The sequence below is a fragment of the Ursus maritimus genome, unplaced genomic scaffold (assembly GCF_017311325.1).
Source record: "Ursus maritimus isolate PB19 unplaced genomic scaffold, ASM1731132v1 scaffold_20, whole genome shotgun sequence".
In the NCBI taxonomy this organism is placed as follows: Eukaryota; Metazoa; Chordata; class Mammalia; order Carnivora; family Ursidae; genus Ursus; species Ursus maritimus.
The window spans coordinates 27,937,524-27,965,320 of NW_024424453.1; the positions used below are offsets into that span (position 1 = coordinate 27,937,524).

A 27,797-nucleotide genomic window follows, 5' to 3' on the forward strand; every position below is an offset into this window, starting at 1 on the left:
TCATTATATCCCCTGCAGTCACCAGGACAAAATAATTGGAAGTGCACAAACCCAGGCCCTGGCAGAGTAAGGATTCTTCTACTCAGGTGGCCTGCCAGAGGTGTGGCATAATTCAGCTCTTTGGAATGTGCTTGGGCCTGCATGGTCCAGAACAAGCCAGAAAAAATGTATGAAGGGCACTGTCTCAACCCCTGCTTCATCACTGGGACTCCCTTCAACTGAAATCCAGTTCTATGAAAAGCTAGCAACCTCTGAGAGTTCCCCAGCTTTCTCCTCACCACCTTCAGAAGGGGATGTGGGCCTCGCCTAGGTTTGCTAATGGAGGAGGAGAGAGGAGCTGGTGGCCCAGAGAGGTACACAGGATCTGCCAACCCTGGTAGGGCCCCTATGGGACTCTCAGTCCTTCTACAGTCTGGAAGAACTTACACATTTGTCCAGATGAACTGAAAGATCAAAAGGCATGGACCATTTGTTCCTGTGCTCCGCATCCTGCCCCTAAATTACCTCTGATTTACAGATATTCATCTTAACACCCTTGAGAGGCACACTGAGCTTACAGTACTTCCTGCTTAAAGTACTTTTTTTTTTTTTAAGAGTTTATTTATTTATTTGACAGAGATAGAGACAGCCAGTGAGAGAGGGAACACAAGCAGGGGGAGTGGGAGAGGAAGAAGCAGGCCCATAGTGGAGGAGCCTGATGTGGGGCTCGATCCCAGAACACCGGGATCACGCCCTGAGCCGAAGGCAGACACTTTAACCGCTGTGCCACCCAGGCGCCCCGCTTAAAGTACTTCTTAAACACCTACTATGTGTTGGGCAGGGTTAACAAAATTAGGGTCAGAGAAGGATGGGTGCTGAGGTCGGGGAATCTCCTGCCCAGGCTGAAGCTTCCTCTTCTCTTGACTTGGGCTTTTTTTTCTCTCCCACCCATCTTACCCCATTTGCCCTGCCAGCAGCACTGAGGGCCTGCCTTTGGCCAGCTTTTGCCTTCTTCAAGCAGGAACCATCACATATTCTCTCTGCCCCTAGCATCACCATTCAAGATAAATGCAAAATTATTGGTGCTTCAATGTTTCTGCTTTCTTGCTAGTTTGAAAACTAACACTGCTACAGAATTATACTTCTCCTGCAAAGGTCCAAGATAGCTGTTCAGCTTGGAGATGGGCTCGGGTGGGAGACAGGCTGGGAACCATGTACTATTGAAAACGTTTCTATAGAGATGTTCTGAGGTCAAACAACAAAGTCCTAACGCTCCAAGTCCAGGATTGCTGTGGATCTGTTTTTCTGTTCCCAGGCCCCCAGCCTTTTCTTGCCTCTTTTCTCTCCCTAACATGCTGGTCCTGTCTTTCTTGGCTCTGTTCTCAAACCTCAAGAAGGAGAGAAACAAAGGAAGAAGCCAATCCATGGAAAAGGGCTCTTCCAAATTCAAGTCTTTTATAATTCCTTTTGGAGGGTTTAGAAGGCTTTAGTTGAAGGTACATATAAAACTAAGCCAAATCTTTTTTTAAGGTAATTATTAACTTCAGGAAAAAAAGAGACGAAGAAAACATAACCATAATGAACTCTTTGGCTCAGCCATAAACTATACTCATATTTATCCCCCCAAAAGTAAAATAATGTAACAAAAAATTTGGTCATAGCAATCACAGCAGGATGGAGAGAACGACGGTCTGGGCAAGGAGGTGGTATTAGTGCTAATCATTTACCTTCTATAATACGAAGTCAAAAGATAATGTCTAGAGTTGAGAAATACAGAAGTACGTACCAGAAAAAAATAGCTAAAAGGTTTAGGAAAGGGTATCAGGAGCAAGAAACTGCAAGACAGTGCTATCTGTAAACCGTAAAGCCATATTTTATTTATAAAATAACCTTCAAGCACTGCTTCGATTTTTGAAAATAATGGAAAAATTTTAAACACAAGCTGAATGTGGCAAGATAAAGTTGAAAAACATTTCCTTTAAAACAGAGTAAAAACCAACAGATGGAACATATGAGATAAAAATGACACAAGAACAAATCTAGATGTCTGGATGCAGGATAAAGACAGAGAAGACAGCGGGAGGAGACAGTTGAGGAAGTAACCAAAGGACATTCTTCTGACGCAAAGAAAAACACAAATCCTCTGAGCAAGGGTCCACAGAGGCCAGGAACATGAATGGGGAGTTAAGGAAAAGAAATTCAGATGGCCAATAAACACAGGAAACAATACTAAACCAAACATTCAGCTAAAAAAATACATAGGAAAACACTGATGTTTTTGTTTATCCCAACTGGTGATACTTAGAAATCCTGATAATACGTAGTACTAGTAAGTGAATGAGAATTGGATGTTATTTAGAATGCAAACGTTTTTTATCGGGGAAACTGGCAAAATATGATCAAAATTTAAAATCTCCTTACTCAGGGTGCCTGGGTGGCTCAGTAGGTTAGGTGTCTGACTGTTGATTTCAGCTCAGGTCATGATCTCAGGTTCGTTGAATCTGGCTCCACGCTCAGTGGGGAGTTTGCTTGTCCCTCTCCCTTTAGTCTCGCTATTAAATAAATAAATAAATAAATAAATAAATAAATAAAATCTTTAAAAATAAATAAATAAAATGTCCTTGCTCACTATTCCAGCAATGTCACTACTAGGAATTTCTTCCTCGCATATACTCACTAAAGCATGTCAAGATATTGATAATGGTTCTAAGTTGTTTAACTGCAGTATTGTTTACAGCAATGTAAAACTTGAAATGATCTAAATTTCCATCAACAAGGTACTGGTTAGGTCCATGATGATACAGCTACGAGTGGAATGAGGGAAAGCTGACTATGTGAAGTGAAAAAGAACTGTTTTCACTCTTTGCATGATATTGTATTATTTTATGCTTTAAAAAATGTTAACTGGAGTCATCTGGTATTATTGCCATCTTTGTTTTCCTCGTGATACATTTTGGCATTAAATCAAATACATGTATTGTTTTGGTTTTGTGTTGTTTTAAGGGACCCACAGAGGGCCAATGAGTGAGTATACTAAAAAAATATCACATTTAAGTGCACTTGGATAAAACTTCAGAACTGAAAGCATAAAAAGAAAAATCATATAAACTTCCAGAAAGAAAAACCAGCTTACATATGAAGAAACAGCCATCAGATCTTGCAGGGAAATTAATTTGAATCTGGAATTCTACAGCCAGCCAAATTACTACCCAAGTGAAGATACAATAAAGACATTTTCAAAAATCCAGGGAGTCAGAAAATTTACCATTCATGCATAGTCTATGAAGAAATCACTCAGGAAGATGTCCCACTAAAACAAAGTAATTAAAAAAATATGTGAAATTTGTTTAAAAAAGTGGATGCTGAGTATAAGAAGAAACATAAAGATAGAAAGAAAATGAACTCATACTAGCTTGAACTTTGATGCCTGGAACATTCTCCTTTGACCTACAAACATTTAGTAATCTAAGGCTGTTTCATTCTTAAGAGCTCCAGTCACAGGGCTTGATTCTGCAGCAAACAATATTTACACAATTATAACATTGTAATTATATGTTACAATAATGTGATTTATATGGGGTTTAATATCTTAGACTCAATCTGTAGACAAAACATGCAACGAAATGAACAGAACAGAATGTAAATATTATAAACCTTGACAAAGTAGAAGGGAAAATCTGCTGAAAGCCAGGAAACTAAATTCTCTAAATTCCTTTAGCTGCAATTAGTATGGCAAAAGCCAGGCCTGGCTGATTAGAGTTTAGGGTTCCATTAAATGCAAAACTGGGGTAAGAGCCCAGGCCAGATGTAAAGGAAGTGGCTCCAGTGACATACTGAAACTGTCTTTAACTGCTCCCTAGAGCTGATTGTCTTCCTTTCTCTCCAACTCCTCATTGGTGTTGTGTTGTTAGCTTGAAATTAGCCATACTGGGAATATTTACACCACAGATATGGTCACACTCTATACATGAGGGCTTTTTGTCCTCCCAGAGAGCCCATTGTTAAATATTTACCAGCATACCGGTTGGAAAGCCTGAGTCTCTGGCCTGAGGATTGTAAGAGGAAAAAGAGGAGGAAGGTGGTGAAACCCTCAGGCTTCTAACCCCTGAGGGTTAGATGGACCGTGGGGGGAACCAGTGGCATTCTTAGACAGTGAAATCTTCCAAGGCCAAAAGTAACTACTATCTTGGAACTATTCAACTCTGCTAGTACAGCCCCAAAGCAGCCATAGACAATATCTACATGAATAAGTGTGGCTGTGCTCTAATAAAACTTTTATTTTTGAGAGAGAGAGAGAGAGAGAGCACACTCAAGAGCATGTGCGAGTGGACGGAGGGGAGGGGTGGAGGGAGAGGGAGAGAATCTTAAGCAGTCTCCCCACACGGCCAGAGCCCCATGCAGATCTCCACCTCACAACCCTGAGATCATGACCTGAGCCGAAATCAAGAGTCAGATGCATAACTAACTGAGCCACCCAGGTACCCCTAAAATTTCTATTTATGAGACAGGTGGCTAGCCCATGGGCCATATAGTTTGACAACCTGTCATCCAAGACAAACCCCACAGGAGGGCACTTCAGACATGGCACAGAAAAATGGCTCAGCAGTCACAGTTGGAGTTAGCTGAATAGCTGGATATTTGAGCCAGAGGTCACGTCTCTGGCTCCTCATGGCTTCCAAGTGGCTTGCAAGGGATCCAGAAGTTCCCGTATCCCAGGTGAAGGGACACAAAGGTGCTCTATCAGATAGGATTAGGTTTGGCTTCATAGTAGTCTAAAAATGCACAATTTAATCATGGCTTAGAACACACACACAGGAGGTGCCTGGGTGGCTCAGTTGGTTAAGCGTCTGCCTTCAGCTCAGGTCATGATCCCGGGGTCCTGGGACTGAGTCCCGTGTCAGGCTCCCTGCTCAGTGGGGATCCTGCTTTTCCCTCTCCCCACTCCCTGCTCATGCTCTCTTTTGCTATCTCTATCTCAAATAAATAAATAAAATCTTTAAAGAAAATAAAAAGAACACACACACACACACACACACACACACACACCCAGATTTATTCTGCCATGTAAAAGCCTGCAGGTTGGCTATCCAGGGCTGGTAAAGTGTGAGAAACCCAGGTCCATCCCATCTTTTCTCTCTGCTATTCCTAGATGTGGCCCTCATCCACATGGGCCAAGGTGGCTGCTGAAGCTGAACCATTCTATCCACCACACCCAGCGGGCAGGGAACAGAAGTAGGCAGCCCTCCCCATGCCCATCTTCATGGACATGCGACCTGTGCGATTGCCTAAATCCCCTCATTCAGAAGAGTCCACACTTATTTTATGACTGTCACCACCTTAAAATTCTGAATAATGTTATCTTTGAACTTGTGTTTTGTAAGTGAAATCCAATGGGTCAACGGAGTGTATACATGAGCAGAGAAGATATGTGTGATATGTGTGTCATTGGTCCTTGCAGACCTTGTTCTAAAACAATGCAGGTCATGCCTGCTATACATCTTCCATAAAATGCTTATCGTGTGCTCGGATTCACACAATTTTCTGATAGGGCCTCCATGCAAGCATTGATTTAATTCTTTGCTATTCCTGTTTTCAATTTTTTTTTAAGATTTTATTTATTTATTTGACAGAGATAGAGACAGCCAGCGAGAGAGGGAACACAAGCAGGGGGAGTGGGAGAGGAAGAAGCAGGCTCATAGCGGAGGAGCCTGATGTGGGGCTCGATCCCATAATGCCGGGATCACGCCCTGAGCCGAAGGCAGACGCCCAACCGCTGTGCCACCCAGGCGCCCCCCTGTTTTCAATTTTTAATTGATTTTATGGAGGATGTGCAATATGTGAGCCTCCTGTTCCTTGCCACCCATTTGCATATGTATATAGTGTTTGCAATGTACTGGGAGCACAGATTTCCAGTGGACCCACAATGTGTGGGATTTTGGCAAGATTCCAAGCAAGCACAAGGTAAGCATGTTATGTCCATGTCTTAGTAAGCAGGAGCTGACAGCTCTAAGAAGACATGCTTTCCATTGGAACCAGAACTTGTTTGATATGCAGAAAGAAGGGAGTGGCATTCTAAGAAACACAAATGACCAAGGACCTATTGTATCCTTATTTACTTGTGTTACTTCCTTGTATTAGTCAATTACTCATTTGAAAATGATGACAGATAAAAGATAGGGCAACCCATAGTTTATTGACATTCAGCCCCTCTTTACTAGACAGTAAGGTGAAGGTAGAGAATGTTGGTACAATGTGAACACATCAAAAATTAAAGTGCTGGCTTTATACAATGTTTCCACTCTTGGGTATGAGTAAAATACAAATGCCTGCCCAATCTACAAAATACAAATTGTATAATTCCTGTGATTTTGCATATGAGTTAAATGCTTTTAAATTTTGCATTTAAAACTGGCATTGCACAATATAAAGACGAATGGTAAAGGTCATAGTAATAGTATGAAATTTTAATTTTGCTTTATTTAAAATGTCATTAGGGGCGCCTGGGTGGCACAGCGGTTAAGCGTCTGCCTTCGGCTCAGGGCGTGATCCCGGCATTGTGGGATCGAGCCCCACATCAGACTCCTCTGCTATGAGCCTGCTTCTTCCTCTCCCACTCCCCCTGCTTGTGTTCTCTCTCTCGCTGGCTGTCTCTCTCTCTGTCAAATAAATAAATAAAATCTTTAAAAAAAAAATAAAATAAAATGTCATTAAATAGCAAATAAAAAACACCATGACAAATAAAGAGAGAGACCTCAAAAGAAAAAGGAAAACTTTAAAATTTTAGTACCTGTACTAGTACTTTCCCCCTGCTTTTTGGACAAGGGGATCATGTGTTTTTATTTTGCCCTGAGTCCTGCAAATTATGTAGCTGGCCCTGGCAGCACATTGCCCCAGGATGCCATATGGGACCAGTCTCATCTCTCATGTTAACTGACAGGAGTGATGCCCCTCTCCTCACAGAAATCAGCAGAGGTCCAGAAGATCTGAGGGTACCGAGGGTCCCCACTTCAGGGGATATGCTAAAGGTCCTTATTAACCCAGATAGCCAGAGGACATCTTGAGGAGAGGAAGGGAAAGGGACAGAGTTCAGAGTGTTTTCCAAGAGTCTATGGAAACCAGCCACATGAGGGAGTTCAACTCCAAGGAGATTGAATACTCAGATTGAACAGAGACTGTTGAATGGGAAGAGACAGTCTATTGTTAAAAGCATGCCCAGGCTTCCTCACTACACAACAGGGCGGGTCTGCTAGGGAAGATCCCAATTTTCTTTGCAGAACTGATTGGGTAGTATACACGTGAAAGCCTGCTACCCTGTGGATCCAAGGCACTTTGTCTGAAATACCCTCCTTCCTGTTTCCCCTTTCCTCCTTGCATCCTCTAGTCCTGGGACCCTCGGATACAGGCTAACTTCTCACCTCTCTGCACTCAGCTCAGGGGTCTCCTCCTTCCGGAAGCCTTGTCTTACATCCGCCCTCACTCTCCTCTCTTCCAGCACTCACTGCAACCTGCATATGCCTAGTTTCAGAGGAGCAGTTTGAGGGACGGCAGGCCCACAGACCCAGAGGAGAGGCTTCCTGCTGCACACTTACCCTCTTTGAGCCTGTTTCTCCATATGGAAAATGAGGGGTATAACACTAGACCCACTGACCTTCCAGGGTTTTTAGAACTTAGTTTTTGAAAAGGTACTACACATACGCCTAGTACACAATTCAAATAAGTGTATACGATGAAAAGTCACTCTCCTTCCCCAGTCTCTCCTCCAGACTCCCAGTTGTCTTCTCCAAAGACAATCCCTGACACTAGTTTCTTTCTTTTTTTTTTTTTTTTATTTGACAGAGATAGAGACAGCCAGCAAGAGAGGGAACACAAGCAGGGGGAATGGGAGAGGAAGAAGCAGGCTCGTAGCGGAGGAGCCTGATGTGGGGCTCAATCCCAGAACGCTGGGATCACGCCCTGAGCCGAAGGCAGATGCTTAACTGCTGTGCCACCCAGGCGCCCCTGACACTAGTTTCTTTAGCTTCCCTCCACAGATACTCCATGTGCTTTAGCAGAAATATATTGTATGTCATCACCTATACAGGGTTCTGGGGGAGATGCATAACCAGACTATAAGGAAGCATCAGATAAACCCAAAATATTGCTTTTAAAAAGTGGTGGTTACCAAGCACCAATATCACAACACACAAAGAAAGGTTTTTAAATGTGTTCCAGAGTTAAGAAGGCTGGTAGATAAAAGCACTGTATTCATGTTAAAGTTATCAAAGTTGGTATAAGTGTACTGTGGCTATGCAAGAGAATTCCTTATTAGAAAATACACACTGCCATATTTAGGGGTAAAGGGCCATTATGTATATAACTTACTCTCACATGACTCAGGAAAAAAAATGTGTGTGTGTGTGTGTTTGTATATGAGAGGGGACAGAGGGCATAAATCATAAAGCAAATGGGGTAAAATGTTAACAACAGGTGAATCTGGGTAAAGTACCGATGAATATTCTTATATTATTTTCATTTTTGCAATGTATAAGCTTGAGATTATTTTCCCTAAAAAGTTGACGTTCATATTCGCAGGTTCCATATTTGCAAATTCAACTACTTGCTAAATTTTAACCCCGACAGCAATATTCTAGCACGTCCACAGTCATCTGCAGACTTTTACAGAGATGCGAAGACTTGAGTTGCCCAACACACATGATCCCAGCTGAGGTCAAAGGAGATGGCGTTCTGCCTCCTGATTTCGGCTCTCATGCTATAAATAACTGTCCTTTTTGCAGCCTATTCAGTGCCACATTTTTCACATTTTTGTGCTTTTTCTTGATGATTTCACTGTTTAAAGTGGCCTCCAATCTCAGTGCTAAAGTGTCGTCTAGTGTTCCTAGAGCAGGAAGGCTATGATGTGTCTTCTGGAGAAAATACATGTGCTGGATGAACTTCCAGGAGTGAGTCATAGTGCTGCTGCTGGCCGAGAGTTCAATGTTTATAAATCAACAATATATATTAAATAAAATGTCCTTAAACAAAAACACACATAAATTCAGGTTATATATGTATTGATCAGTCGATGCTGGCAGGAACCTAACCCTGTATTTCCCCTGGGAGCAACAGTTTAGTATCTGCTAATTCAGTGTTTGTGGCAACTTTATAGAATGTAACTACCATGAATAACAAGAATCAACTGTTTATATATATGTATTTCCTGCACAAATGATAATATACAATGCACAGGGTTCTTTTTTTTTTTTTTAAGATTTTATTTATTTACTTGTCAGAGAGAGTGAGAGCATAAGCAGGGGGAGCGGCAGGCAGAGGGAGAAGCAGGCTCCCCGCTAGCAAGGAGCCTGATGTGGGACTCAGTCCCAGGACCCTGTGATCATGACCTGAGTCAAAGACAGACGCTTAACTGACTGAGCCACCCAGGTGTCCCACAATGCAGTGTTGTGTATTTCATATATATTTTTTAAAGATTTTATTTATTTATTCGACAGAGATAGAGACAGCCAGCGAGAGAGGGAACACAAGCAGGGGGAGTGGGAGAGGAAGAAGCAGGCTCATAGCAGAGGAGCCTGATGTGGGGCTCGATCCCATAACGCCGGGATCACGCCCTGAGCCGAAGGCAGATGCTTAACCGCTGTGCCACCCAGGCGCCCCTGTATTTCATATTTTTAAACCATATTTTTAGAGATCATGCTATTATATTCATTCTTTCGAACAGATGCCTGGTATTCCCTACATGGATGTATCCTAACTGATCTAACCCGTTCTCCAGTTACAGACATTTGGGTTTTATCTTTTCAAAATGCAAAGCTGATCATGTCACAGTCCTGTGTAAAGTACTTCCATGGCATCTCCTGGCTCTTGGGATAAAAACTGAAGTCCTTAATCATGACCTGCTGGACACCCTCCCACAGCATCCCTCATCTGCCTGTGTCCACTCCAGCCTTCCTCCACCCCCTGCTATTATCCACCCTCCCTCCTGCCACACAGCATTGGCACTAGCTTTCCTCATGCAACAATTCCCCCATCTCTCACCTCTGACCTGAGGAACTACCCTCTTCCTTCAAACTTCAACTTCACAGATGGGTTTTTGTTTACCAATGAATCCTTGGGCCTCGCATAGAACTGGCATATAGAAGTTGCTCAATATACTTTTGCTGAACAATGGAAGGAATGAAGCAGGAGGCAGGCAGGGAGGGAAGCCAGCTGGTAAGGATTATGTTGATGTGGGTCTCTTATTGACCAAACACTTGGTCTGAAACTCTTCGTGGAATAGAAACTGTACAGCTGCCATATCTTCTCCTCTCAAGCTCTCAGTTCATCAGCACTGAAGTGATTTTTGTTGGCTTCTATAAGTAATGATGATGGGAAATTGGTGAGTCCTGCAAAGTGCCCCTGGGGGGGTTGCTGAACCTTTCTGTGCCAGTTCCTCACCAGGAAAAGAAGGTGATAATGTCTGGCTCTGGCTTGCGGTGAGTAACACACCTAGCACTTAGCACACATTGTAGGGGCCCTCCCCCCACCAACTCCAACAATCCAGAAGAGGTTGGCCTGTTCTCTAAGAAAGTCCTCAGCATATTGGCTCAGAACAACAGATCTGAGTACAGAACAAAAATACTGAATAAAAAAAGATCCACTTACTGTCACCATTCCCCCACAGGCCATCTTCTACTCTTCTTCCAGCCAAGAGGTGTCTGCTAGAGCCAAGCTAAGGAGAAGAAACCAAAAAGGAAGTGTCATGTCAGTGTGTTTTCTTACCTCCCCAGGGGCTGATCACCATGGCCCTGAGTAGGGAGGGAAGGAGCTCTTTCAGGACTGTCACTGGCCTTTGGCTCCTTTCTACCTTTGAGTGACTAATTCTATTTTCATGGATTCTCTAAAACTATATGAAACTTGTGGTTAAACCCACATCCTTCCCCTATGGCAGAAGGCCCCCAACCACATCCTCCCAAGTTTTGGTTGCAAAATGAATCAAACTAGTTCACAGAAAAGGCCTGAGAAAGAGAGAGAAAGAGAGAGAGAGAGAGAGAGAGAGAGAGAATACACGGGGGACCCTATATACTAGAATTCAACCAAAACTTCTCACCATCACCACCCCTCACCCCAGTCTGAACCACTCTCATCTTTTGCCTGGTTTATTGCAACACCCAAGCTGATCCAGCTTTCACCTCTTGCCCTAATCTTTCTCCGTGTATAGGATTGCTAGATAAAATACAGGACACTGTTAAATTTGCATTTCAGACAAACAACAAGTCATTTTTTAGTATAAAGATGTCACAGATACTATATGGGATATATTTCTACTTAGAAATTATTCATTTATCTGAAATGCAAATTTAACTGGACATGATTAAATTTTATTTGCTAAATCTGGCAATCCTATCCATGTAGCAACCATAGTCATCCTTTTAAAATATAAATTAGCTCAATTCTAGAAGCGAACACAGACAGTAACTTCTCTGACATCAACCATAGCAACATTTTTCTAGATAGGTCTTCTCAGGCAAGGGATATAAAATAAAAATAAACTATTGGGACCATATCAAAATAAAAAGCTTCTGCACTGAGAAGAAAACAACCAACAAAACTAAAAGGGAACCTACTGAATAGGAGAAGATATTTGCAAATGACATATCCGATAAAGGTCTAGTATCCAAAATATATAAAGAACTGATAAAACCCAAAACCCAAAAAACAAATAAACCAATTAAAAACAGGCAGAAGACATGAACAGACATTCTCCAAAGAAGACATACAGATGCCCAACAGACACATGGAAAGATGCTCAATATCGCTCATTGGGGAAATGCAAGTCAAAACTACAATGAGATGTCATCTCATACCTGTCAGAATGGCAAAAATTAACACAGGAAACAACAGGTTTTGGTGAGGATGCAGAGAAAGGGGAATCCTCTTGCAGTGGTGGGAATGCAAATTGGTGCAGCCACTGTGGAGAACAGTATGGAGGTTCCTCAAAAAGTTAATAATAGAACTATTCTATGACCTATTAATTGCATTACCAGGTATTCACTCAAAAAATACAAAAACACTAATTCAAAGGGATACATGTACCCCTATGTTTATAGAAGCATTATTTACAATAGCCAAATTATGGAAGCAGCCCAAGTGTCCATCAATAAATGAATGGATAAAGAAGTTGTAGTACATATATATATATATATCCATATCTATAATGGAATATTATTCAGCCATAAAAAATGAAAACTTGCCATTTGCAACAATAAGGATGGAGCTAGAGAGTATAATGCCAAGTGAAATAAGTCAGTCAGAGAAAAACAAATACCAGTGTTTCACTCATGTGGAATTTAAGAAACAAAACAAATGAGCAAAGGGGGAAAAAAGAGAGAGAGAGAGACAAAGCAAGAAACAGACTCCTAACTATAGAAAACAATCTGATGGTTACCAGAAGGGAGGTGGGTACAGGGAGAGGTGAAACAGGTGATGGGGATTGAAGAGTGCACTTGTGATGAGCACCGGGTGTTACATGGAAGTGTTGAATCACTATATTGTACACCTGAAATGAATACTACACTGTATGTTAACTAACCAGAATTAAAATGAAACAAAATGAATAAAATAATAAAACGTAAATTAGCTCATAACATCCATCTGCTCAAAATCCAACAATAGCTTCTCATCTCTGAGCAAAGTCCTTACCTTGATCTGCCTTCCCTGGTTCTTCTTGAATCTCATCCCCTACCGCCCTCTTCCTCTGCCACTCAACCCAGCCACACTGGCTTCCTTGTGGCTCACACTTCTCTCAGATAGCCACATTGCTAGCTCCTTCACTTTCTTTAGGTTTTTGTTCAGATGGGATTACCTTCTCAGTGAAGCCTTCTCTGACCACCCTTTAAAAACTGGAGCCGTCCTATCCTCTGTCACCTCCCCCTGCTTTTTCTCCATCACGTGTCATCTTTAACATACCACATTTACACATATCTGTTGGGTTGTTCTCCAGCTGCCCAATAAAACGTATGGTCTACGAGGGCAGGCATTGTGTTTTGTTCAAGCTGGATATCCAGTCCCAGAACCCTGCTTGGCACATCAATAAATATTTGTCAAACCAATGATGAAACCAAGGGCAAGAAGCACAGCCAAGAAAGCCCAGAAACAAGGGGGTTTTGTTTTGTTTTTCTTTCTCTGCAGGCTTGCTCTAATCTTTCCCCACTTACTTATCTTGCTCAACGCCCCCTTTGGCTGCCTTCCCACATCTCACCAGGACTTTTCAGGGGCATCATCAAAAGACTGGAATGGTCTGATTGGCTCAGCTCACCCTCCCTTCCTCTCTCTTTCTTTCTATCCCTGCTTCCCTCCTCCCCCCCTTCTCTATCTCTCTGTGCCACTTATGTTTTTAATATTTTCAGTGAATGAGTAATAGTTCTAAAAACACACTTTATGTTCTTCATATGCCAAACAGGAGTAATTTGGAGGCTCTCATGGCCAAGAGCAAATGCCATGAAACATCTTCCTTGTGTCCTTTCCTATGCTCAGATTCTCTGCAGAGAATCAATCACCCACGCCCTAGTCTATATCCAGGAGAGGAGAGGCTTTCCTTTGGCAGCAAACAGCCTCAAAATCTTGTCAACATGAAATAGAATTTACCTTTTGCTCATGATACATGTCCAAAATCAATTGGCAGGGTCTATATACTGAGTCTCAGAGAGCCAGACCAATGGAGTCTTCTGAATTGTAGCTGGGCCATCTGGTCACCCTCTTCAGAGCAAGGGAAGAGAGAGATGGAGGACACATGCTAGTTCTTAAGTGCATCAGCCTAGAAGTGGGGGGTATCATTTCCACCCACAACCCTTTGTCTGAAATCAGTCACATGGCTCCACATAATTGCAGGAGGGCTAGGAAATGTGGGAGAGCATATAGTTATTAGATAAGAAGTAGATGTCTCTTCCTAGAGACAATCTTGGGGAAGGAGGGTGAGAAACACAAGTGGATGAAGGGTTTGCTCAAACACAGATACTCATCTCGTCATCCACTTCACGTCTCAGGGAACTTAAACGAGCCCTGGCTATGCAGGAGGAAGAGATCAAATGTGAGCCAGCTCTGAGCACCTGAACCAGACCAGATAGCAGTGAGGGAAATAAGATCGTTTTCTAGTTAATGCAGGCACCAGCTATGTCTCCTCCTTCTCCATGTCCTGATCCCATATCTGCTATGGAAAATAACAACATTACCGGTCATTTCTCTGGCACTAACACTTTTTAAAGAACTTTTCTATGTGGATTTCACAAGAAGTAGGCAGAGATTATGACATTCTTATAAAGGAGAAACCAGAGGCTCAGAAATGTGAAGAGAATTGCCTAAGGTCGTAGAGCTCATAAGAGGCATAACTGGGACTTCAGCAGCTCTGTTTGCCTCTACCTGGTGCAAATCTCATTGTCACATCACACTTCCTTTGACAGGGCCTTGGGGAGAGGAAGAACACAACCGGTTCCACATGGATCTCTGCAGCCACACCACAGACAATAGGAAACCATTACTGCTGCCTCTCTGTTGTTCACAAACAGATTAAGATACAAACATTAGGTAAAAGTTAGCTCTGCTAAGGAAACAGAAAGCAGGCTATCATGTGGGAGGTAGGGAAGAAAGTGCAGTGGATTTTCGAGGCAGAAAGATAAGGGAAGCTTCCAAAAGTTATACTTTTTCCGGGTCTACCAGTCAGCTAAGTTGTAGAGATGGACAGGCTGGTTACAAGGAAGGTTGCCCTGGATTTGAATCCTGGATCTGCCACTAACTTAATACGTAACCTTGAGCAAGCGACAACTTTGCTGAATTTACTTACTGAATTACTTACACAATTTCCACACTGGTAAAATGATCATTGTAGCAGCAACTTTATAAATTTTTTTTTAAGATTTATTTTTTTTATTTTTAGAGAGAGAGAGAGAGCGAGCAAAAGTGGGAGGGGGAGAGGGAGAAGGAGAGAGAATCTCAAGCAGACTCCATCTTGAGCACGGAGCCCAACATGGGGCTTGATCTCACGATCCCAAGACCATGATGACCTCAGCTGATATCAAGAGTTGTACACACAACTGACTGTGCCACCCAGGCACCCTACTTTATAGACTTCTGTGTAGACATAATGTATATAAGCTTTGATAGTGTTCACACATAGCTGTTATCACATAAAAGCTGTCTGTGTAGAGCTGCTAGATGGTTCAGAGGAAGCCAATGGCACCCTGGGGCTCAGAGATGAGAGAGAGGGAGCAGGGGCTTCCCAATTTCTTTTCCTTTCTTCCTCTCTTCCTTCTTCCTTCACATTACTTTATTTTTAGTTATAAAGACAGTAGAGCAACAATAAAAAAAAAGTTTAGGAGTGAAGAAGAAAAATGCAAAGGTAACACTCATAACCTCAGTATGGTAACAGAAACATCTTGCTTTGTCCATACTTAAGAGTCAGTTTGCATTCTCTAAATATTGTGTCTTGAAACATTTTCTGTGTTGCCTCTTAGGTATAGGATAGGTTATGCTTCAGTATCAAACAATACCCAAATCTCAGAAACTTAACATAATAAGGGTTTATTCCTTGTTTGCCCAATTTCCCCTATGGACCTTAGTGACTCTCGTGCAGCTATCCACCATGTGGTGACTTAGAGATGAAGCCACCTTGAACCTTATGGCACTTCCATCTGAACACACACTCTTCTCCTTAATTGGGATGGAGACTCACACATGGGCTCTTAATGCTTGAGCCCAGAAGAATATTTATCACTTCCTAGTCATTACTTCCCATATCTTACAGCAAGGCAGAGTGTGGGGAGGGAGGCCTGGAAAATGTAGCCTTCCATGTGTCCAGGAAGAAGAAAATTGAGAGTACCGTTGAGCCATCTTTAATGCAAATTTATGTTTGCGTAACTTTTTGTTAATTGCACATTCCATAATGTATGGTTAGACATTTAGATTGTTTCCAGTACTTCAGTATTATAAATATAAGCAGAACTTCCCAGTTTCACTATGTTCATAGTTGTAGCCACACTGGCACTGATACTGCCATATTGTCAGATCCGGACCTCCACCTACTCATGCACTGCCTCAGCTCTCATCCCCACCCAATCAGATCAGCCTCAGCTCCTTCTCAGCATCCTCAGGGGGGTGATGGATACTCCAATTCTTTTACTCATTCAGGAATATACACTGAGTGCTTGCTGTATGTGAGGCACTATGCCTGACACACATATGGGGACATACTACCTCTGCCGCCCAGAGCCGTGTGGAATACTTGCTAAGAACTGCTTCCTGACAGTCTGTTGGTCTATGGCAGAGGGAAGAGGGTAGGAGAATACTCCCGTCCTTGCTCCACATGGCACTCAGCAGTTTAGGCCCTGACGCTGCACTGCTTGGACGTGGAGTCTCACATAGTCCTTTGTTAATTCGTTTTCCACTTCTCTCAGTCTTACGGTGGTAGAGATTCAAAACCTCTTATTCCCCATGGTCTTCATCTTTATCCTCCCTAGAAAACACTTACTCATTCTTCAACCAAAATGCCAAAGCTGCCATGTACATCACCTGATGCAAACACATGCTTATAGAGAGAAGCATCTCCTAATGCCACCCACCGGGAGCATTGTATATTCAGGGCCAGGTCCTCCAGAACCCCTCACATGTCAGTGACACTCAGTGGACATCACCAAAAGAAGTTTCTTTCTTCTTTTAGATTATTTCCCTGGGATAAATTCCCAGATGTGAGATAATTGGGTCAAAGTATTAAAATATATTTTATGGCTCTTAGTTCAAGTTGACAAATTGTTTCCCAAGATTTGCATGGTGGAGAAGCACTATGTACAATAATATCAGCTCCTCGCACTGTCACCAGGATTAGGAATAATCATTGTTGTAAATTTTATCACTGTAATGGACAAAAATCATACTTTCCCCTTGTTGTAATTTGCATTTCTGTGATTACCACAGGCTTTAATCTTTTGCCGTATTTGTTTCTAGGAATTTTTTCACTTGTATGATTTATTAGCACAGCTGTTGGTTTATTTATTTATTCAAAACATTTTTTATAAGTTCTTTATATAACAAAGATGTTAGTCTTCTGGCCATGGTAGTTGCAACTTAGAGCCTCCACTCCACCCTACCACCCCTGTTCTGGTCTATTTGCCTTTTTATTTTGGTTATTTTATTTTTATTGTTTTGTTGTGGTACAGAAGTTTAAAATTGTTTTTTATTCAAAGTTGTCCATCTCTTCCTTTGTGGTTTCCTCTTTCTTTTTTATTTTCATTTCATTTCATTCATTTTGCTTTGTTTTCATTTCAAAGCTTGCAAATGTATTACCTGTCCATCAATAGGGGACTGGGTAAAAAGTAATCAGAAATATCAATATATTCTGCTTTATTGTAAAGCAATCTCTGGGATATATTGTTAAGTCAAAAAAGTGGAAAAGTGTGTATCGTTTGCTACCTTTAAGAAAAAGGCAGGAGAAATATGGAGATATATATCTATATCTATCTATCTACATTGATAGATTTGATTGTATATTTTCTTTTATTTTAATATATTTTTTAAAAAATTTTATTTATTTATTTGACAGAGAGAGAGACAGCCAGTGGGAGAGAGAACACAGGCAGGGGGAGTGGGAGAGGAAGAAGCAGGCTCCCAGTGGAGGAGCCCGATGCGGGGCTCGATCCCAGAACACTGGGATCACGCCCTGAGCCGAAGGCAGACACTTAACAACTGAGCCACCCAGGCGCCCCTGATTGTATATTTTCTAAAAAGGAAAAAAAAAATGGAATAATAAACCAAAAACTAAAAGGAATCAGGGCCTTTGGAGAAATGGCTAGGGCAGGAAATTACAAGACAAGCCTGGAATATCTTGTATACCAGAAAACAAGAAAATTATCAGAGACTACTGGGTTTGTGCCAAAAGCACACAATAGCTAACAGGAAGGACTTTCCACTAAATCAAAAATGGAAGAATTTGAATATTAAAAATAAACAAGTTTGAGAAAATAATGATATATGTGTGTACTTGATTAAAACACCATAAACATATAAAAATCATGAGTCCATAATGATATTAAAAAATAATTCATTGGTCAGGTAAGTGGATGTTAGGGCATTAACTCATTATTTTGAAAAGTAGTAAAGAAAAGAAAAGAATAAAGAATTTATTTTGCCTCTTTTATAAAAACTGTATTTCAGAGTAACTGAGTAGTTGATGAAGATGAGTTTTCCATTACAGATTTCCAGCTAATACATGCAAAAGAATGTGGTAGCCAGTCTCCAAGATGGCCCCCAAAGATCCTGACTCTGGGTACTCACACCTTGTGTAGTCCCCTCCTACACTGTACCAGGGCTGACCTGTTTGACCAGCAGCACATAGAAATAATGGTATTTAATAACTAAATATTAAATACCATAAATAATTAAATTTAATTAATAATTTAATTTAATAATCACCTCTGAGATTAGATTATAAAAGACTTTGGCTTCCATCTTGTTCTCTCATTCTCTTCTCTCTCTCCTTTTCTCTCTCTCTCTCATTACTCATTCTGGGGAAGCTGCCATATTGTGAGACATTTAAACAGTGTATAGAGAACCTCACTAGGTGAGGAACTGAGTTATCCAGCTAAAAGCCAGTGAGAACTAAGGCCTGCCAACAACCATGTGAGTGAACTTGGAGACAGATCCTCCAGCCCCAAATGACCGAAGTCCCAGTTAGTAGATCAATTGCAATGTCATGAGACACTGTGAAACAGAACCACCCAGCTAAGCCACTCTCAGATTCCTGACCCACAGAAGCTATGAGATAATGCTCATTGTTTTAAGCTACTTAATTTTGGAGTAATTTGTTATGCAGAAATTGCTAACCAATACGAGGCATGATAGAGTTAGAATATCATAGATTTGTACTGACAAATAATTGGATGTGAACAATGCTCATCAATGACTGCTAAAACCATAAGGCACAAGGCTAAGGGGGAACTTTATAACCAATGGGTCTGCAGGCTGACAATATTGGAATTTAGTAATCAGATTAAAAAAATTTTTTCATACTCACAGTTATGGTTTATTATGATGAAGAGTACAGAGCAAATTCAACAAAGGGTGAAGTCCAGAGGAAACCAAGTACAGACGTCCAAGAGTCTCTTCCAGTGGAGTCACCCAGCACACAATTTCTCCAGCAACAAATCGTGACAATGCCTGCAAAGTGCTGTCAGTCAGGAAAACCTGATTGAATCTAGGAGTCCAGTGTCAGTTACCCAAACTTACAGTGTCTGTGTGACCAAATGTATCACTGGAGCTGCAGACCCCAAGAAAGAAACTGTTTTCATAAACTATCTACACAAACTGGTACAGTGTGAGTAATCAAATTTTAAAAACAACTTTTTTATGTACAATTTCAAACATATAAAAAGTATAGACATTAATAGGCTGGATTCCATATGCCCTTCACTCAAGGATTAACAATTATCAGCTCATGGCCAATCCTATTGCATCCATAACAGCACCCAACTCCTCTCACTCCATCACCACGCTGGATACTTTGAAGTAAATCCCAGACACCACATCATTTCATCCACTGATCCATCTTAACATCACAAAAAGAGAGACAAATAGACATTATGTGTCTTCTGATGTGATGCAATTAGAAGTCTCCAACATCATCTATGAAGTATTATTGCTAAAAAAAGAAAAGAAAAGAAAAGGAAAGGAAAAGACCTGAACTTGAAATCAAGTCCCAATTCCAAGTTTACAGGAAATACAGAGGATATGTAGGATACCCTACATATAAGTGACTTGATTTCTTCAAAACACAAATGGCTTGAAAAAGTGCACAAATAAAATTAGGAGATATATCAGCCCCAGTGATGTGTAGACTATATTCGTCAGGGTTCTTCACAGAAACAGAACCAATAGGATGTATATAAGAGAAGCTTTATTATTGGCATTGGCTCACACGGTTATGGAGACTGACAGGTCCCATGATCTGTGTCTGACATCTGCAGACCCAGGAGAACTGGTGATAAAATTTAGTCTAAGTCTAGAGGCCTAAGAATTGGGGATGCCAATGGCATAAGTCCTAGTCTGAGTATGAATGCTCTAGAGCCACGAGCAAAAATGTCTGGGAGCAGGAGATGATGGATGTCTCTGTCCAAGCAGAGAGAGCAAATTTGCCCTTCCTCTATCTTTTTGTTCAATGCAGGCCCTCAATGGTTAGATGATTCCCACTCTGAACTGTTGAGGGTGACCTTCTTACTCAGCCTACTGATTTAAATGCTAATGTCTTCTGGAGACAACCTCACAGACACACCCAAAAATAACATTTTACCAGCCATCTGAGCATCCCCTAACCCAGCCAAGTTGATACACAACATTAACTGTCACATGAACCCTATTTGGAAATCAATTCAAACAAGCCATCTGTAAAAGACATTGTGAGACAATCAAGGAAAAAGGAGCATGAACTAGATATAAAAGGATATTAAGGAATTATTATTGATTTCATTAGGTGTGATAATGGAATTGTATTGCTTTTTCATTGTTGTTCTTATCTATAAGGATACATATTGAAGAATTTATGGGTAAAATTAAACTGTACGATGCTGGAATTTGCTTTGCTCATCATGATTTTTTTTGCATTTTGACTTTCTAAAATATTATATTAAAATATTACTTATCTTGATTACGGAGTTTTCCTTTAGTTTTGGGCCCAAGGCAAGTGTCTCACTCAACTCACATTAGTCCTGGCCCTGAGGAGACTAAATGTAAACACAGAGGTCAAGAGGTAAGCAATGCAATAGCAGAATGGGATGAACACTATAAAAAGAAGAGTGGTAGAGAATTGGTAGGGAGTGAGGAGAGAGAGATTAGGGGAAAGTGTGTGAGCATGTGGATAGTGGTAGATAGCGGAGGCAGGGTGGGGAATCAGGGAGCTTTCCAAGGAGTTGCTGAAACTAGAGAGAAGTAGAGGGAATTCAGGATAGGTTTTCAGGATGGAAAAGATGTGACTTGCTAATGGCTTAGAAAAAGGAGTGGAGTGAAAGGTAGGAGATTGGATTCGGCTTCAGTAATGGTGAACAGGGGTACCTTTAACTGAGGTGAGCAATATTGGGGAAGAACAGTATTCAAGGGAAACCAAGTTTGACTTTGAACCGTATTAAGTGCGACCGGCTTATAAAAGACACACATAGAGCTGAAAAAGCCACTCACAAAGACAGGTATAAAGAGACGAGCAAGAGACACAAATTTGGATGAGATCACTTATGGAAACAGTGTCAAGAGAAAAATGGACTGGACACAGATCCGACCTCTGGGGCCACCAATACTCAAAGGTCAGGTAAGAAGGGGGAGCCAGGAAATGAGGCTAAGAAGTAGCCATTGGTGAGGTAGGAAGAGAATAAGGAAAACATTTCCTAAAGAAGAACCGTGTGAAATACTGCTGAGAAGTGAAGTAAACTGAAAAAAGAGAAAGAACCATTGGGTGTGGTAACAGGCAACCAAGACTTGGGCAGTTTCCATTGAGTAGGGAGATGGAAGCCAGATTGGAATGAATTGGCAAATGTGTTTGAGAGAGGCAAGGACATGAAGATAGCGAATCTGATAATGCATTTAAGCAGTTCTTCAAGGATGGAGAACAGAGAGGTGCCTTGGAAGAATCAAGTTGGGGCATAATCCACAAACCTCAGCTCTACTATTTACCTGCAGTACTTTGTACTGAGTACAGCTCTGGTTCAGGAAGCTGTGGAGACTGATTTCATGAGTATGGAGTACTTTGTGAGAAGATTATAAAAAGGAAGTAATCTGTTTTACATTTTTTTGTATTATAAAAAATATTTTTTGTATATTAGCTTTTAACCAGCTATGACAATGGCAGAGAAGGACATTAGCTAAAAACATTAGGTCTAAATCAGGGGCTGAGTTTTTAAAAGCAAGAATCATTTCTTGGGGCACCTGGGTGGCTTAGTCGGTTAAGTGTCTGACTCTTGATTTTGGCTCAGGTCATGATCTCAGGGTCATGAGATCAAGCTCCGTGTCAGACTGCACTGGGCATGGAGCCTGCTTAAAATTCTCTCCCTACCTCTCCCTCTGCTCCCGCCCACCCACACGCTCTCTCTAAAGGAAAAAAAAAATCATTTCTTAAGGCAGGGATGTAGGGTACAGGTAAGAGAGGGGCAAGGGAAATTGAGCCCCATTCCTGAGCAGAGCATCTGATAGCTGAGATGGGGTCCATTTGGGTCCCAAGGTGTCGGCAAAGCTGTGACCCTTTCTAGAGGCTCTAGAGGAGAATCCAGGTTTCGCCTCTTCCAGCTGCTAGAGGCTGCCACATTCCTTGGTTCTTGGCTCCCTGCCACCTTCAGAGCCAGCAAGCACATCACTCCGACCTCTGCTTTCTTCCCTGTATCTCCTTATCTGACTCCATCTGTTCTGTCGTCTCCCTCTTCCACATTTAAGGACCTTTTTAATACCCTGGCCCTGCCCTTATAATCCTGGATATTCCCCTATCTTCAGCTGGTTAGCAACCTCAATGCCATCTGCAAGCTTATTTCCCCGTTGCCATATAACAGAACACAGAAACAGTTTCTGGGGATTAATGATATGGACCCTTTTGGGAGGTCATTATTTGTCTGCCACAAAGTTCAAAGGCCAGTGTGGCTGGTGGTAGCTTGTGGGGGAATGTTCTCTTCTTCCTGTAGCCAAAGACTATACAGGAGACATGTTGTGCTGGGCCCTAAACTCAACTAAGTGAGTGGCTAAGGGCTTAGCTAAAGTCTCCCTCCAAGTTGAGCATCATGTAACACTTCCTCACTTTTGGCTCTGCTGCAATCCTTGTCCTTTACCCCATGTTAGGGTGGTTGGCAAGGATTGGTAGTAAGTGATTTTCAGAAGAAATACAAATAAGCAAACACTTGATCTCTAAACCAGAGACATTTTCTCTCCGTGACCACGTCCATCCTCTCCTGGAAACCTCTTGGCTCACAAACACTGAACCATCCAGATTTTGGTGGACATCTTGGCATTTGAACATCTACCCCATCCCAGGTTAATGCCAGACTAACATTAAATTCTTCTCATTGACTCCAGGAGGAGGGGAAGCACTGTCTCCCTGAAGCTCTGATTTGTAGATGAGGAAATACAGGATGACCACTAGTTTTGATCTGGGAGTGACCATCACTCCAGATTCCAGGTTTACACAGTATGATAAGATAGTCTCCACGGACGGCTGTCATTAATTCCTTATCTCCCTGAATGTACCTGCTGCTTCTCACATCAAGATGTGGAGTCTAATTCCTCTGCCTGGGCTGGCCCTCGTGTCTTGCTTAACCAAACAGAATGTGATGAGAGTGATATTCTGGGTCTTTTGTGGCTAAGTCACAAGGGTTTTGCTCGATCCTCTTGGAATCCAGCTATAATTATGAGGGCCCATGTCACATGGAGAAGGCAAATGTGGGCTCTCTGGTTAATAGAACCTGCTGACTTCCCAGCTGAGAGCAGCATCAACTGCAAGCCACAGAAGTGAGCTGTCTTGAATACCTAGCCCAGCCAGGACTTCAGCTGACTCCAGCCCCACTTGTTATCTGAATGCAAAAGCATTCAAGGCCTTAAGTGTGAACCATGCAACTGAGACCAGCCAACTCTTAGAACTGTGAACAATAAAAACAGTTATTTTAATCCACTAAGTTTTGAGGTAGGTTTGTTACAAAGCAATAGACATTTGGGGGTATACCTATACTCTTGGGGGATCCCAGAACACATCTAGACAGTGTGATGCTGGGGAGGCTCCTGAAAAGTGCCAGATATTTATAGAAAAGATATAAAATGTGTGATCAATAAATAATAAAGACTAAGTTCCAGAGGATTTTGGAAGAGGAAGATATCACTTCTGGGGAGCTGATCAAGGAAGGGTCCCTGGAGAAAATGAGATTTAATCTGAGTCTTGAATCCTGGGTAGGCTTTAACAGGTAGAGAGTAGGGATAAGAGAGCATATATACTTGAAAGAAGTAATGTGAACAAAAATGGCCAATCAAAAGAATTAAGGGTAGATGAGAAATTCAGGTAGATTTGCTGAAAACACTCATCTTTCAAGATTCAGTGCAAGGGTGCTCTCTCCCAGGCAGCCTCCTCCACCTTCTCTAATTTTCCTACCTTCTGCCTTTCTTGAACGGAGTTTTCTGCTTTTGTCATAGCATCAGGAATACTTTGGGTTATACTTTTTTTTTAACACTCCTATTATGGTTAGGCTAAGGATTAAGTGTCTATAACAAAGAGTTCCCCAAATACAGTGGCTTAAATCCTGTGGATATTTATTTTTCTCTCCCATATAACAGTTTTCAGAGGAGACCTGCCCCTCATGGTCATTCAAGGACACAGGTCCTTCTAAGTCATTGCTCTGCTATTCCCTTAGGCTATGTCACTAACTTGCAGGGTCGAAACTTGGTCACCAAGCACATCCAGGCTCCGGCCAGTCTGAAAGTGGGAAGAGATAGAGAGAGGAAGCAGGCCTGACATTCCCAATCCAGAAGTGTTATATACCACTTCCTTCACATGCTTTTGTCAAGAACTTGGTCACATGGCCTCACCTAAGCCCAAGGGAGGCTGGGGAAGTATGGTCCAGCTGGACAGCCACATGGAACAGTAATTCAATCACTAGGGAAGAAAGGGATTCGGGGTGGGCAGTAGCAGTCTGTGCCACAGGTGCTCATCTTCCTCTGAGTCTAGGAGCTCCTTGAGCACAAGGAACCACATTTTCTTCATCTCTGGTCTCTGCACTGAGCCTCCTGCCTGACCCAGAGGACTATTCAATCCCTACCTGCTGAATGGATAAAGCTATCACAGTGAATGGCCTAGGCTGGATATGATAAAGGTGCAAGGCAGTGTGGGGACCTGGGAAAGAGAGGACAGATGTGGAAGTATTTAATAGGGAAATGCACAGGGCTTGATGAAGCTTGCCAGAACAGAGAGCTTTTAATGTTATGATCTTTTGTGATCTGAGTTGACAGCTCTTTGGCACAGGTTTAAAGAACTTGAACTGAATACCTCACTTAACAGACATTTATTGAACCCATTCCAAATTTAAGAAATTCCTCAACTGCTTCAAAATCACTTTAGGAAGACGCGTGCCTCGAGCTTGAAGACTTTCAGGGTTCTCTCTCAGTACTAGCCTCTGCTACCGTTACCGGGTTCGAGCACCTAACCACACAGCAGGGTTTTTACCTGGCAACCATTCCACACCATCGAGCATACCTTCCTGCTCCGACCACACCTCTCTGGAGTGCTCACAGACCCCCAGAAAGTGAATGTGTGCACTCACCCACGGATGTCCAGACACTGTCTCCTTTCTAGAAAACCCGGCTATGTGGCTGAGTGCAGTCTAAACATTATGCTTCAACGCCAGCCCAGGTCTTGGAATCAGCACAGACTAAGTCTGAATTCTGGCTCTGCCCTTTACTACCTATGCTGGTAGTAGGTTCCAGTTACTTCATCTGTTTAAATCACAGCTCCTTCACCTGTAAAATGGGGATTGGAACGGGGCTATGTACTGGATGTGTGAGGATTTAATGAGGTTCTGGGTATAAAGCACTTGGCCCTTAGTATTGCACTCAATAAAGAATAACTCTTCCACTATGATGACAACCAGGTCTTCAGGCCTCCATGGCTTCTCACATCAAAGGCTATAAACAGGTGTAACAGAAAAAATAGTCAGTTATGGCTGTGTAAAAAACTCAAGGGTGCCAATTGGAACCTTAGTAATTTCTTGACCTGGCCTTAATTTCTGACCCCGTGGCTCTGTCCTAGCCTCCAGAGGACAATCCGATTCTGGTGCATGCAGTCCCACCCCAAGATTTCTTGGCCACGTTTGGGATGATTATCAAATTGGAGCTCAGAGCTCCATTTTTACTTTTTTTACATTTTACACTCCTCCCTGATACAGCACAATCCAACAACTTTACTCATCAGCACAGTCACCATGCAGAGGGAGAGCTGCGTCCCTTGTTTGTCTTCTATGCTTCTGGGACTCATGCTTTTTGTCAGCTACTGCTGTCCTGTGGTTGTGGTGTTCTCTCAGAGATGACGACTCTGAGAGAGGTGGCAGCTCTAGTCAGTGGCACAGTCCGTTTCATCCCATGGATCAGGCCTGTCCCTCTTACCTCCTGGGACCAGCTGAGTTCACTCTCCACACCCTGCCAGGCTAGCTTGTCTCTCTCACTCCTAGCTAACTTGTGGCTCACCACAAGCTCACAGAAGCCCTCTAAGCCATACTTGGTCCTGTGAAAAACTGGCTCCCTCTCATGTACCAATGGACAATGCCATTATCCCTCTTGCTTCCTATTATCAGACGTGCAAGACCCACCTGAGCAACTGCAGCTGGGAACCTGAACCCATACATCTTCCTTCCTGTTAGATCCCCTTGCCCTTGAGGACAGTGCTCCGTCTTCCCCTTCTCCTTTTCCTCTCATGAGAACTCATGCTGAGAGGAGGGTCCCACCACTTATCAACTTGTTCTTCTTTTATAGCTCTGCGCCTCCGTCTCTGTCCTCCCCAGCACAAAGCTCCTTTTATGCAGGTGAAAGGGACTTATACACGTGCGCAAACACACACACACACACACACACACATACACACACACACACAGTAGAGACCAGTTTTCTGTGTTTGTGCATACTTTCCAGACTGTTTCCCATCTGCCAGGGAACAGAATTGCTTTGAAATGATAAGCTAAGGAGTCTGCCATTCCTGTTAGTAGGTTTTTTGTTTTTGTGGTGGCCAAGACGAGTGAACATGCCATTTGATGTCTCAGCTATCAGTCTGCCATAAATTAATACTTCATGTTTTATCCTGCCTCGTGAGTTACACAGGTTTTTACCAGGTTATTGCAGTTGCAAAGGAGGTCTACCAGCCTGCTCAGTTCCCAGAGTGGGCAGAATCCCCTTCATGGTGCTCCCATTGACCCTTCTATTTCCCATTCCAATCTTTTCATTTAACTTTTATCAAATCAAAGTTATACATATAATTTTAAAAGTCAGATAATCCTCTAGAACATTAGAAAGGCAGCAGACTTCCGGGCTCCTCTCCTGTCCTCCATTCCATTCTCTCTTTAGTCCTTAGGCTGGTTCTTTTGATGTTTGCCTCTATATTGCTAAAATAGGATCACATTGCTACTGCTGGATTTATAAGCATTATTTACGGATTTCGAAGTAGGGAGATGAAGATAGCACTTCTTCTAAAGACTTCCACACATACTAATTTGCCATCCCTCTACCAATAGTTAGGGTTTACTTTATTTTGACAACATAAATACTAATCACTGGTGAGCTGGATGGTATAGTTTAATTGCCTTTCCCTTCTCAAACAACGTTTTGTTTTCCCTGGAGCTCATAAATGTCCTTTTCCTCCTCCGCTTAGTTTTCTGTGTACTTACATCTAAATTCCTGTCCTCTCCTTGGGGACTTTGCTCCCAGATCCTTCCACCTAACACTCTGGACCACAGCCTTCTTGGCCTATAGCATAGCTCCCATCTCTTATTTATTCTCTCATCTTCTCTATCTTATTTTCTACCTCTAGATGTTTGTTCTACTTCCTGGGATATTTCTTTGGCTTTTTATTTCAACTTTGCTATTGTCTTATACGTTTTTTAATTGTCATCATTTATTTTCTGAGTGCTTTACTTTCTTTCTTTACTTACTTTCTTTACTGACTTTTTTAAAAAAAGCAACCTATTCCTATTTCACAGATTCTATATTATCTTTAATTTCTTTGGGAATATGATTAATTATCATATTTAAAATATTTTCTTCATTCTTGGCATTGTCTCTATTAATACGGAGTCCTTTCCCCCCCCGGCCCC

At 42.1% G+C, this 27,797-nt stretch overlaps 1 long non-coding RNA gene across 4 annotated transcripts in view; it reads right to left on the reverse strand.

Annotated features, from left to right (window-relative positions):
• Positions 1–2,491: 2,491 nt before the first annotated feature.
• Positions 2,492–27,797, reverse strand: part of LOC103678969 — a 34,937-nt gene continuing 9,631 nt past the window's right edge. For 2 of the 4 annotated variants that reach the window (XR_005836563.1, XR_572786.2), the window contains exons 3-5: positions 19,010–19,152; positions 10,615–10,681; positions 9,584–10,322 (exon numbers count right to left, since the gene is read on the reverse strand). This is a non-coding gene — a long non-coding RNA (uncharacterized LOC103678969). Of the gene's footprint in view, positions 2,532–9,583; positions 10,323–10,614; positions 10,682–19,009; positions 19,163–27,797 lie in introns of those variants that run through there. The other 2 variants (XR_005836564.1, XR_005836565.1) reach the window with 2 other exon arrangements.